The 12,036-nt window shown below is 38.4% G+C and overlaps 1 protein-coding gene across 5 annotated transcripts in view; it reads right to left on the bottom strand.

Annotated features, from left to right (window-relative positions):
* Window positions 1–12,036, bottom strand: part of CHD7 (chromodomain helicase DNA binding protein 7) — a 203,298-nt gene that overhangs the window by 145,438 nt on the left and 45,824 nt on the right. The gene's annotated exons all lie outside the window — the stretch shown is intronic.

Below are 12,036 nucleotides of genomic sequence, written 5' to 3'. Positions count from 1 at the left end.
TCAAGTATTCTCATGCGTAATCCTAACAACTATGTAAAAATAAATCAAAATTATTATTCCTATATTGTAGATGAAGAGAACTGAGGTTGAGAAACTGCACCTTGCCTAAGGTCATCTATCAAAGTTCACATCAGAGGATTCAAGATTACTTAACATTTTCAGCAGAGGAAAGATTTAAACTATTATTTTCTGATTTGCAATTCCACCTCTATATCACTAGGAAAATTTCACCTTAGTATGATTAAAAATAATTCATTTGATTAAAAGAAAACTGTTGGTATAAAAAAGACTAAAAGAAACATAAACTTAGTTTTAAAATAAAGGAGAGACAAGAAATATAATTATACAAATGCTTTTTCATAAAAACCGTAATTTGGAAGCATTTGTTGAAATTGAGACAATTTATGTTAATGACTGTAGATGTGTACAACATAAGTAATCCTTACACGCATGTTAAGTTTTGTTGAATTTGTAGCAGTAGAGGTTCGATTCTAATTTCATGAGGAATTTTGGTGTAGCCCAGTATGACTTCAGGAGAGAAAACAATCATCCTTCAGAAAGAAAACTGAATGGAAGGAGACATTCTTAGAAATAAAAATAAAGTCTGGGCTTTGTTGCATGCTAGCTCCTTCCCCTCACACACACACATATACATAGCCTCACTTTTACCCTTTCTACATGCATGGCAAAATACAGGCATACCTCAGAGATATTGCGGGTTCAGTTCCAGACCACTGCAATAAAGCGAATATTGCAATAAAGTGAGTCACACGAATTTTTTAGTTTCCCATTGCATATAAAAGCTATGTCTACACTATACTGTAGTCTATTAAGTGTGCAATAGCATTATGTCTAAAAAAATGTACATACCTTAATTAAAACATTATTTTTATTTTTTATTTTTTCTTAAGACAACAATCAAGTTTGCTGCATCAACTCTTCCTGTCACGAAAGATTTCTCTATAGCATGCAACGGTGTTTGATAAATGCAACATCTGCGAAGCGCAATAAAACAAAGCACAATAAAACAAGGTATGCCTGTAAAAAGGAGGTGCTAGTTCTTTGCCTTTACCAAAAATAATACAGGAAGATTGAATTACTATGTTTGTAACTGCTACAAAGATCAGAAGTCGCTTCTTTACATATCTTTCTCTTTTCTTCTTTTATCTTTCACTTTTTCTTTTATTCTTTCAATATTTTTTTCCTACTTTTCCTTTTATAGTCGACTTACAACCATTCGTTCAGCGACTGTGCAAAGTTTTGAACGCGCTGAAAAAGGTTACTTAAGACCGGTGCCCAAAGTTACAGCTGTTGTAGGGCTCCCACGGCTACATGATCAAAATTCGGGCACTTGGCAGCAGGCCGCACTTACAACCACAGGGGCGCTTCAGGGCCCACCCGACTAACTCCCCCCATCTATGCTGTCTTGGCCCCCTGTCACCCTGCACTCTGCCACCTCAGCTGACCTTCCCTGTCTTCTTGTTCCAAAAAGCCCCTTTGAAAAAAGCTCCTGGAGTGCGACATGCTAAAACACCTCTTTGCAAAAAGCTCCTGACTGGGACTGGGCCGGGTTTTTGCTTCACGCTGCAAAAAAAAAAAAAAAAGCTAAAAGACCAGACCAGACCAGGAGCACAGTGCAAAGGGGCTGCTTTTGGCTTTTTTTTTTTTTTTTTGCAACATGAAGCAAAAGCCCAGCCCAGTCCTGCCCAGGAGCTTTTTGCAAAGGGGCATTTTGGAGCAAGAATACAGCAAAGATCAGCTGGGGTGATGGAGCACAGGGCAGCAGGAGTCTTGGAGTGCTTCCCAGGGTGTGGCAAGCAGCCCCAGAGCCGTGCTGTTCTGGGGCTGCTTGCTGCCCTGCAAGGCAGGGTGCAGGTGGTCAAAAGAGCAGAGATGGGGGGGAGACAGGCAGATGGGGGGAACTGGAGGCAGTCCCTTACCTTACTGAGCCTTGGGGCTGGAAGGGACCAAGCCCAGAATGGCTTGTATGGGGGTGGGATGGGTACTTACTTAATGACCCATGATTCTTGGTTAATGACGGCAACCTGGACTGCAGTCACTGAATGCTGCAGTCACGTGACATCTTGCTTTATGACCACATCACTTAGCAATGAAAATTCTGGTCCCAATTGTGGTTGTAAGTCAAGGACTACCTGTTATGTTTCCGTAGTTTTTTAATCTTATGTAAAATGTTCTTTTAATAAAAATTATATTTAAAAAAAGGAAGGCTGAATTATCAGGTTTAGGCTTGATAGCCATCCCATGCTTAAGCCCTCTAGCACTACAAAGCCCAACAGGGAAAGGCCTGGAAATATTTATGGGTTTTTTTCCTCCCATTACATTAAAAGTACTGAACAATGCTTCAAGAGCATTAGCTCAGAATTCAGCTAAGTTAGAGTAAGAGCACTGCTACATTTTATTGCAAAACAGACTGTGTGCGTGTACATGCCTGTGTCCTATCCTTCAGAAGATGAAAGAAAGCACAAGCATCAAATCATCTATATTTGACCTGATACTAAGACTTAGATGAGGAAGTGAAAGTATCTGAAGCATTGGGGGAAAATGGCTATGTAATGCTGGAAGTCTTGATTTCAGGGAAATTAAATCTAAACCTAAACTTAATCATGCACCTTATACTTCAAAAAAGCCAGTTTTTAATAAACAAAAAGCAGTGATAAGTAGGATCCCATGCCAGAATAATAATAGCAAAAAGAGCTAAAGATTGGTGGGGGTTCTAAAGAAGGAGATATTAAAAGCATAATTGCAAACAAGTTAGAGATTCACTATTGAAGAGAGAGGAAGAACTGAATTCAGTACTGGCATCCTTGAACCCATGCTTGTTTCATCCACAGAACTTTGTGTTTGCTCATCACAATGGATCCCATCTACTATAGTGGGGGTTCCAGAACCCGCTTCCTATATTGTGCAGTTGGCAGATGGGCAGGTTTGGAAGTGACACGTGGAACAGCTGTGTAGGCACTCTGCCAACCTGCTCCTGTTACTTCAAGCAGCCCTGTGTCATCTGTACAATCAGTTCTGAAGAAAAGAGTATAGAGGAAACACTCAACAATGAATTATCAGCAATGTCATCCCCTGTGGCTATGCTGGGAGTGAATGTCATTCTGTGACCCAAGAAAAACTGAAGTTTTCCAAATGGATGGCTGATCATTCAAACGGGGGGGGGGGGGGGGGGGGCTGCTGTGTATTGCAAGAATTAAGAATATGCTGCTTTAAGACAGAGCTGTTGGGAGCTATAGGATAGGAGGAATTAGCAGGATTACTACTGCTATTAAACTCAGGCAGGGTTAGTTGTTGTTGTTCCTTTTGCTATAACCTGCTGCAGTTTCAGTCATTCTCTGCATTATTATCAATATGTTTGTTTACGTAGTTTGCAGCTTCCTGATATCTTGTCTGCTGACTATTCAATAAAAATGAAAGCTCAGAATGAGCTTTTTTCCAAAGGATGCTAAAAGTAACAAAAAATGGCTTCCTCAAAAGAAAAAAGAAACAATTCCAGATAAAAATGGCAAAATGCTAACAGATAACAAAGAAAAGGCAGTTACTTCTTTTTGGGTTCAGTTTTCTTCAACTATAATGAAAAAAGTGAAAAACAGAATCAAGGGGTAGGACCAAAGCTTGAGATTGATATAAACATGGTCAGGAAACACCACTTTGAATCAGTTTTAAACTCCAGCATCAGATGATTATATTAGGATCCTGGAGGAATAAGTTGATGTAATATCTCAGACAAATCCTGGAGAACTGGTGAAGTGACAAATGACTGGAAGACAGAAGATGATCCTAACTTTTAAAAAAGTATAAAGGAGGATCCAGTTACTCACTCTGACACTGCTATCTAGAGTCTAGAGCAGAGAACAGTCTGTTAAGTTCCTTGAAAACAATGGGCTAATTATCAGAACTCAGCATGGATTTGTCAAGGATAAATCTTGCTAGACTAACATTAATTAGTCAACTAATTAGTTAATTAGTCAATTAGGTGACTAATGGGCCTGACTGGGTTCCAGAAGGAACTTGAGGTTATTCCAGTGGGTCTGCTGCATGGTTCGACAGAGGCCCTGGTGGCCACCCAGAATGAGGGAGCAGCCAGGGCTTTGGATTGGATTGTGCTTGAGCAGTCTATACTCTACCAGGGTTTCTGGAACTCCCCCTGGTTTACAAAGAAGCTAAGAGAGATGAAGCAGGAGACGAGAGGCCTAGAGTCCCACTGGAGGTTGATGAGGAGTTAACTCTATCAAACACAGACTAGAGCCACTATTAGTGCCTACCTTGTGGCGATAAGGGTGATGAAACATTTGCATTTCTCTGCCACTAATGCATCCACAGATAGCTGCCCAGAGGCTCCATTAGGGATGAACTCCCTTCTGGGTGGGGGTGGTTTGGGGCTTCACTTACAGGGCTGCTGTGAACAATACATGAGGCATCTGATGGATAAAGACGATTGGATTCACTTCAACAAGTTGGACTCCAGCCTTGATGCAGGTTTGGCTCAGTTATGTGAGGAGAGTTTGATCCTGCTGGGCATGAAGGAGAGGACAGGGTTCTCGTGGCTGAGCTTGGCCACCTCTGTGTTAGATCCATGTCTGTCCTGGCTGCCCAGGAAAGAACATGTAGTTGGCTTCTGGTGGTGGACAATTCCTCTTTGAGGGAAGGGGTGGTTCCACCATCTCTTTAAGGAAGTGGTTTGCCCCCTTCTCAAGTGGTGGTTTGCCCCCTTCTCATTGCTAGACCCAACTGTCCTGGACAATTTTCATCCAGTTTCTAACCTTCCCTTTTTAGATAAGGTTATGGAGAAGATGGTTGTCCTGCAACTGCAAAGGACTTTGGAAGAAGCAGATTATCTACAACCCTTTCAGTCAGGATTCAGGCTGAGGTATGGGACCAGGACAACATTGACCACACTCTTTGATGACCTCTGGCAGGATGGGGGTGGTGTGTCCATTCTGGCTCTTCTTAACCTCTCAGCAGCTTTCAGTACCATCAATCATAGTATCCTTCTGGACTGGCTCTGGGAGTTGGGGATGGGCAGCACTGTATTGTGCTGGTTCTCCTCCTTCCTCTGGGGTCAGTCCCAGCTGGTACTGATGGAGGGGAGAAGTCCAGCCCACGTTATGGGGTGCCTCAGGGCTCAATGCTTTCTCCTCTCCCGTTTAACAGTTACATGAAACTGTTGGGGAGGCCATCCAATGGTTTGGGGTGAAGTATCATCAGCATGCTAATGATAACCAGCTTTATATCTCCACCTTGAGCTACCTGAGTGATGCTATGGAGGTTCTGTCCCAGTATCTGGAGGCTGTGGGGGCATGGATTGGGCGCAACAAGCTTCAGCTCAATCCCAGCAAGACCGAGTGGCTTTTGGTTTTTGGACCTCCTAGTTCCAGGGACTTGCCATTTTTGGTTCTGGATGGGATTGCACTGTCTCAGGCAGAACCAGTGAGCAATCTGGGGGTCCTCCTGGACTCACAGCTTCTGCTCGAGGGGCAAGTGGCAGCCATGGCTAGGAGGGGCTTTGCACAGCTTTGGGTTGTACGCCAGTTGCATCCGTTCCTGGATCAGGAGGCCCTACTCATTGTCACTCATGCCCTAGTGACCTCTAGACTGGACTACTGCAACCCGCTCTATATGGGGCTGCCCTTGAGAAGCATTGGGAAACTGCAGTTGGTGCAGAATGTAGTGGCACATGTAGTCAGTGGTACCTGTTTTTTCAGCATTTGTGACACCACTGCTCTGTGAGCTGCATTGGCTATCAGTGTGCTTCCAGGTGCAATTCAAGTGCTGGTGGTCACCTTCAAAGTCCCTCATAGTTTGAGACCAGGTTACTTACAGGACTGTCTCTCCCCACTTATTAGTACTCATCCTATCTGGTCAGGCAGAAGGGACATGTTTCAGGTCCCGTCCACAAGGAGTGTCAGTTGATGGGGCCAGGAGGAGAACCTTTTCTGCTGTGGTGGTCACACTTTGGAATAGCTTCCCTTTGGAAATCAGATTCCCTGTTGGACTTCCTGAAGGCTCTGAAGATGTGGTTCTATGCTTGAGCCTGGGGCCCCAAATGTATGAGGGAGTCCATCTCCTGGTTATGTTGATTTCTATTTATGGTTTATAATTCTCAGCTGCTGTGGGTCTTATGTTTTTAAATATTTTTATTATTTTAATGTTGTAAGCTACCCAGAGTAATTTATTTGAAATGGGTGACTATACAAATCTATGAAATAAACCTGTGAAACATATAAAATAATGTCGGTTTAGTTAAGTTAGACTATGGGAAAGCTGTAGACATAATCTATCTTGACTTCAGCAATCATTTAACAAAGTATCACATCAGATGATGACTAGCAAGATAGTTATATGTGGACACATTAGCATGATAGTGAATACATAGCTTGCTGAAAAATCATACTCAAAAATTACTCATTGTTAGGTTCTCATCAAATTGGACAGAGCTATTGAGTGGGGTGCCCCAAAGATCAGTTGTGGATCCTCTACTTTTCAATATTTTTGTTAATGTTTTGGATGAAGGGGTGGAGGGAACATTTACCAGATTTGCAGATGCCACAAAATCGTATACTCAATTCCAAAACTGGATGAAATGACTAATACTGTAGTAAAATTTTAAATAAACTTAATAAATTAGAGGATAAAATATAACAAAGACACCTGCAAAGTTCACTTCATTTAGATAATAAAAATCAAATGCAAAGGTATAGGATTGAGGACACTTAATTTAATGGTGTTACTTGTGAAAAAATCTTGGAACAGTAGTTGTTTGCAAAATGAATATGAGCCAGCAGTGTGATGTGGCTGCAAAGAAGGCAAATGCAGTTTTAGGCTGCATCAACAGAAATGTAATTTTCAAATCATGGGAAGTAATCAAACCATTAAATATTCAAATGACAACTAGACAAATGTCTGTGTGGGATGCTTTAATCTGGATTCCTACAGTGAGAAGTAGATGGATCTGATGACCTAAATGCCTCCTAACAATTTTATGATTCTATACTTTGCACAGTATTCAGGATTCTAAAATATTTCTAAAACTAAAATATTATATAAATTACCTAATACCAGGTGCCTCTCCAATGCCTTCAGTATCTGCCACTAAAACACTAGTTATAAGGCACCTGGTAAAAATAAACTGTTTATTTGAGGGACTAACATCTGACTGCTCCTTCAACCACTTCCAGGCTACATTTTCTCTGCACTGTTCCCTGAGAATCAGAAGTTGACTGGTAGTTAGAACATGTGAAAACCATGGGAAACATATATAATAAGTATGTATGAATTGGCCAAGATCCAGTTCAAATTTGAGATGTGAATATGGCAAGATTCAATACAAGCCAATTTGAGATACAGTAAAAATATTCAGTCAGAGTCTATCAACTATGTGGCTATTTAATTTTTTGACAGAATGGGATGAAGGTAGAGAGATGCTAGACTTTTTAGAAGACATTAACCCTGCAAAGTTTCAGCCAGATAGCTTTTGAGTTTTACCAAAAATTTCTGAAATATTCCCCATGTGTCTCAGATAGCAGAGAAGAGAAAAAACAACTTCCAAACTATTTAGCAAAGATCTTATAGAGAAATTGTGATCCAGTGTAGGAAGTACTTTACTTTAAAAATAAAACTGTTTAAAGGTCAAACTCTATTTTGAAGAACAAGGAGAAACCACTCTTGACCATTTTGTTTCTTGAGCTGACAGGCTTGCTTGCATGACATTATTTACACGAAGCTGAGGTGCATAATGAGATTTGGTTCATTATGCATGTCAGCATCAGAGGGGCCATGACACTACTCAACCACTCTCCCTCTCCTTTTATCCACATAAGGAAAGAAACTTCAACAATGACTAAGAAATTGCAAAACTGAAGCACTGAACCTCCTTTAAATCTCTCTGAAGTGATTTGAAGCATGTGATTTGATCCTTTACATTGAAGATTCAATTCAAAGGACTGATATGATCTAACTTACTTCAAACCAAATCATCCTTTCAAAACTTTATAGAGTTCTAGTGCACAGACACTTATTCCATATATGTAAACTATTCTTTATTTTTAGTATATTACAAGCCTCTTCCAGAATGTCAGTTAGTAGGTAACCTTTAAAGTATCAAAATAAACAAAATATTTATTCATGAAAGGAATGTCAGTTTAAATAAATTATCTATTTAAAACACAATTTAAAAAACAAAATGTTGAAAGGAACTGATAAGATTTAACTGAATTTAATTGAATTATCAACTTCTGTGGGCGCTTTTGGAAAGTTATTATGCATCTCTGTCAAGAACTTGGCAATTACTCAGGTCAACATATAGCAAGAAAGGGCTTTCATTTCCTGATTTATGTGCAGCTAGATATATTTGGGCCCTAATGGAACATAGACTGGGTTCTAACACTGAGTCTCATTAATATTTAATATTATGAAAAAACTTTGCTTTAAAAATATGTGGTATAATGCTTTATTGGATACTAGGGGCAGAATCTGGAATAGCTACTTTAAATCAATTACTTTGTAATTATTATTTTGATTTTCAACAACTATAGTTAGAATCTTCTGTGCCCAATACACAAATCAATGGCAATATAATCAACTTTTGATTTCTCAGTTAGGATTATAGTAGATGCATCAGCTGCCTCAGAGAGCATGAAATGCTATCATTTTTAGTGGAGTCTGTTTCTGAAATCAAACTGATTTAAAAACTGTATCAGAAATTGAAAAATATATTTAATGTCAAAATTATTGATATTTATGATTTATAGAATAAAGAGTTGGAATACCCAATAATGGAACATCAATAGATCCAAGTTAATCTATCAAAAAAATGGACTGCAGATTTTCTGGTGATGTTGGAAGAATGTTATAACATGTAAATAGATGTATGGGTAAATGTTGTCCAAGTTAATGGGATCTTGAATTATATCTCAAAATTGTGGAATCTGACTTTTTTTTTAGGAATATTGGTTATATTGGGAATGGGGAAGAGACAAATCAATTATATTGAGAGATTGGAAAAGCATTATTACCCAAATATCAAAGACTGGATCCAAGAAATGTATAATTTATCCATTATCCATTTGTTTAATAGTTTCTGAAAAAACTATTTTTTCTACTACTCAAAGAATGTCACAATATGCTTTCTTTTGGCATAATTTCATAATATTTTACAAGAATAGGTAATTTTAATGCATAATTTAATACATCGTTATTAAATGATTAAATAAACGTGATGAATTTAGGTCATTTTTATCAATTTAGCATGTTAATTTTTAGTTTTTTTTCTGTTCATCTATTTTATTTTATTCTTTTTATTTTCTTTTCATTTGTTTTGGTATTACAACGTAATAACTAATTACCATATTTTTCCGACAATAAGACGCCCCCTGTGTCCCCCACTTTTCCAACCCAAAATTAAGAAATCAATATTTTAAAGATAGTGCAGAACACATTTTTATTTAGTAATTAGTTAACATTTACCTGATACACTCGGTGGGAGGAGGTCCAAACCATCTCTCTGCAGCTCTATTTCCAGGCTCTTTTGCATAACTGATTACATTCAAGCATGAGTGAAACTGCCGATAGCTTGTCTCTGCAAACAGCCTTCCTCTAATTGGTTTGTTCAGCATCAGCTGATGTCAGTTACATCAGGCTCGTGATTGGAGGAAGTCTGTTTGGGAGACAAGCTATTTCACTCGTGATTGGAGGCTAGCAATAGGAGGAAGCCTCTCTACAGAAACAAAGTATGGGCAGTTTTGCAACCGTGCGATTCTCGGCTGACTTCCTTGAATAAGATGCCCTTCAATTTTTAGGGTAAGGATTATAGAAAAAAGTATCGTCTTATACTCGGAAAAATACGGTAATATATTGGATGTATGTATATTATTTTGTATTTATTTTTGCAGCTACTTATAACTGGGGCACAGTTGTTTAAGTGACAAACAACACTCTTGCATGTATAATAACATTATTTGTTTCTGGTAGTAAACACAAAATGTGGTCAAAATAATATATTATGCAAATGTTCAAATACCTCGGAAACTTGCTGGGACAAAGAATCTTAGTATGTTTTTGACACTATTTGCAAAATGAAAAAAGCCAAAACAAACATTAAAACAAAATATGCCTGTTAATTTGCTGCATAAAGCTGGGATCTTTGCCCAGGCCTTTGGCGAGGGAGAGTGAAGACCCTTTGTTCCGTTCATATGTCATTCTCACCATCTTTTATTTTTTTAATTGGTTATAATTGTATTTCTCTTATTTTAGTTGTTGTGAGCCACCCAGAGTTGTTGGGAATTAGACAGCATACAAATTTGATAAATAAATAAACAAACAAACAAAGATAGATAGATAGATAGATAGATAGACAGACAGACAGACAGACAGACAGACAGACAGATAGTTTTGACTGGATCCTAAATTGTTCTCTTATGCAAAACAGGATATAACTTTTGGATATTAATTACCTCAAAGAATTTTTATAAAGGTTCTAAAGATGTCTTCAACTCAAGTCTGACTCGAGGTGGTTATATGGATAAATCCATGCTGTTTTATTGGCAACAATACAGAAGTAGCTCACTACTGTATTGCCTTCTTCCAGCTGTTCTTTTCAACTTCCTAGTCTAAAAATTTCTAGGAAATCCTGCTCAGCTCCTATGTCCAGACAAGGTAGGGCCAGGTGCTGCCACCTGCTGAGATAGAAAAAAATCTGTACAAAAAAATAAAAATATAGGTGATATTCAATGTTACGCTATGGGGCAGGCAGTATTTTTCTGCTGATACTGTAGTGCAATTCCCAAATGTTTCCTTACATAGAGCACTGCATCATCAATTAAAGCTTTTGAAGATCATCACATGAGTCAAGAACCAGCAATGCAAATTATGTCTGGAACACAAAGCACCTCCTGTTGTAGATTTACTTCCAGAAATTTACCAGACCATTCCTTTATCAATTATTTTTATTTTTCAAATTTACCAGACCATTCCTTAAATGACCAAATCAGCATCTTCCAGAAGAAAAAGGAACTGTTCCAGAAAGTGACTTTTGCATACAACCACCAGGAAGCAACTGCAGTAAACTTTCTGATAACCAGTGATCTCCTGTCCACGCAGGGAAACGTTGCTGTAATATTTAGACTAACACTAGCAATGCTTAATCTAATGACATATAGTATTGTTTGAATTACAACTCCCATATTCCCTGATTATTTCTCATAACTGCTGGGGCTTATGAAAGCTATTATCCAAAACATCTGCTAGACACAAAGTTACCTACTTTTAGATTATCAGAAAACAGTACAGAAGCTAACTAAAGTGCTGGATCTGGTCTTTTCACAAGCATGAAAGCTTGTGAAAGTATAAAAATATAAGAAGAGTTTCTTCCACAAGTATAAGAAACTTAACATTAATTGAATGAAACTACCAGATGCAACTCCTACTAGTCTATTTAGTTTCTAAGATACAATCTGTATAATTTATTTATATTTATTTGATTTTTAGAGCACCACATTCATATGTCTATCTGTAGTTTACATGAAATAAAACATTCATAATAATAATAATATAAATGAAACCCCACAGTGAGATGGGCCGTGACAAATTTGAAATATAAATAAACAATAAAATCATACAAAATTTATCATTAATTTAAAATTGTAGGAATTAAACAATTCCTATGGCATTATTCTAATTAGTTAAAAAGCTCTCCAGAAGAGCTCCATTTCAACCAGCTTCTGGTTAAAGGGCATTAGGGTCAGATCAAATCATTCCACTAAGCAAGGCCCACAGTAGAGAAGCAGCTCCTCTTAGCCTCAGTCATACTAACTCGGCTGCAGCGTGGAGCTACCAACTATTTTTCCAGTGTTCTTTGTATTAGATAGGTCAACATTCATTTAAGGAGGCAATCCTGAAGGATTTTGGTGCCAAGCCATATAGGGTTTTATAGGTTAAAACCAGCACTATAAATTGCACCCAGAAACACAATGGCAACAAACACCCCATGTACAGTGCAAAACAGCAGTGCAATTGGGT

Source organism: Python bivittatus, unplaced genomic scaffold (genome assembly GCF_059951505.1).
Source record: "Python bivittatus isolate LINGU-HERP-01145 unplaced genomic scaffold, Pbiv_v1 ctg000840_np1212, whole genome shotgun sequence".
In the NCBI taxonomy this organism is placed as follows: Eukaryota; Metazoa; Chordata; class Lepidosauria; order Squamata; family Pythonidae; genus Python; species Python bivittatus.
The sequence above is the reverse complement of the archived record's forward strand: the minus strand, read 5'-3'. Positions and strand labels throughout refer to the sequence as shown.